The sequence below is a fragment of the Lipotes vexillifer genome, unplaced genomic scaffold, assembly GCF_000442215.2.
Source record: "Lipotes vexillifer unplaced genomic scaffold, Lipotes_vexillifer_v1.1 scaffold213, whole genome shotgun sequence".
Taxonomy (NCBI): domain Eukaryota; kingdom Metazoa; phylum Chordata; class Mammalia; order Artiodactyla; family Lipotidae; genus Lipotes; species Lipotes vexillifer.
The window spans coordinates 6647380-6649440 of record NW_006780610.1 but is presented as its reverse complement, the minus strand read 5'-3'; the positions used below and the strand labels follow the sequence as shown (position 1 = coordinate 6649440).

The 2061-nt window shown below is 47.1% G+C and overlaps 1 pseudogene; it reads right to left on the bottom strand.

Annotated features, from left to right (window-relative positions):
* Window positions 1-760: 760 nt before the first annotated feature.
* On the bottom strand, window positions 761-1659 carry LOC103070545 (traB domain-containing protein pseudogene; annotated as a pseudogene).
* Between the last annotated feature and the right edge of the window lie 402 nt (window positions 1660-2061).

Genomic DNA, 2061 nt, shown 5'->3' with positions numbered 1-2061 from the left:
TAAAAATCCTCCAGAAAGTAGGCAGAGAGGGAACTTACCTCAACATAAGAAAGGCCATGTATGACAAATCCACAGCCAACATCATTCTCAATGGTGAAAAACTAAAAGCATTTCCTCTAAGATCAGGAACAAGACAAGGTGGCCCACTCTCACCACTATCATTCACCATATTTTTGAAAGTTTTAGCTACAGCAATCAGAGAAGAAAAAGAAATAAAAGGAATCCAAACTGGAAAAGAAGTAAAACTGTCACTGTTTGCAGATGACATGATACTATACATAGAGAACCCTAAAGATGTTACTAGAAAGCTACTAGAGCCAATCAATGAATTTGGTAAAGTAGCAGGATACAAAATTAATGCACAGAAATCTCTTGCATTCCTATACACTAATGATGAAAAATCTGAAAGAGAAATTAAGGAAACACTCCCATTTACCATTGCAACAAAAAGCATAAAATACCTAGGAATAATCCTACCTAAGGAGACAAAAGACCTGTATGCAGAAAACTATAAGACACTGATGAAGGGTAGTTTTATTTTATTTTATTTTATTTTATTTTATTTTATTTTATTTTATTGACAGTGAAATAATTCTTTATTTGGGTGGGTTGGGAGAGGACAGGCGAGGCTAAGCTGGACGCCCATGGGGGGTGGCACCCAGGAGCTCCTCAGGGAGCCAGCCCCTGTGCCCCTTGGCTGGGTCACAGGAGCAGCCACAGGCAGCTCCCTGGATGGACATGGTGGCTCCCTCTCTCTTTCCTACTTGTGTGGCCAGGCCTCGGGGGCCCTCTGCAGGCAGTACTGGGTGGCAGGCAGTGAAACCAGGCTGCTGGCATGGCGTCCCATCCAGTACAGGCCGTAGCCAAGGAGGCCCAAGAAGGCGGCCTTCATGGTCAGTCAGGACACTCTGCCAGAGATGGACAGCAGGGGGACCGTCATTATCTCCTGGATGTTGAGGTCAGTGGTCCAGTTCTTCTCAATGCCAGGGACATGGCCTATGCCCACAGTGCCCACCACCATGGAGGGGATGCACTTTCTGCACTCGGCATCAGAGGCACTCAGCAGCTCCAGGCACCAGGCCACCTGCCTCAGCATGTAGGTCAGGTAGATGTCCCGCTCAGACACAATGGTGCAGTGCAGGTCGGGGAACTCGCAATCATCTCAGCCATCATCTGCTCCAGGAGGTCCTGCTTGCACAACTCCACATCATCCTTGCTGATAGGGTCTGACAAGAAACATAGGCCCCAGGCCAGCTTGATCTTCTGCAAGAAGGAGAGGGTGGTAATGGCCCTCTTGAAGGTGACGGGAATAGGCTTGTCACCCAGGTGGAATTTGCAGAAAGGCACCTTGCTGGCCTCCTTGAAAACCTCCGTGAACTCACCTCCAGGGGCCATGCCCAGCTTCTCAGTGTTTTGGGTGGACACCTTCAGCAGCAGCATCTGCATGAGTCCCGACATGACCCCGTTCTGCCTTATGGCCTACTGCAGCTTCTCCAGGCTGATGTCCTTGGCCTCACGCAGCAGTGTACACTAGTTCATCTTCAGCACGTCAGGCTGCACCTCCCAGATGGTCTTCACCATGCCCTTTTTGCCGTTGTCGCTGAAGTGCGCCATGCCCACCATGTGCACCCAGCTCCCATCCTCGGCCACCAGCTCAGTCACCAGGGAAGATGATAAAAACGATAGAGAGATATACCATGTTGTTGGATTGGAAAAATCAACATTGTGAAAATGACTATACAGATTAAACGCAATCCCTATCAAACTACCAATGGCATTTTTCACAGAACTAGAACAAAAATTTTACAATTTGTATAGAAACACAAAAGACCCCAAATAGCCAAAGCAATCTTGAGAAAGAAAAACAGAATTGGAGGAATCAGGCTCCCTGACTTCAGACTATACTACAAAGCTACAGAAATCAAGACAGTATGGTACTGGCACAAAAACAGAAATATAGATCAATGGGGCAGGATAGAAAGCCCAGAGATAAACCCATGCACATATGGTCACCTTGTCTTTGATAAAGGAGGCAAGAATATACAATGGAGAAAAGACAGC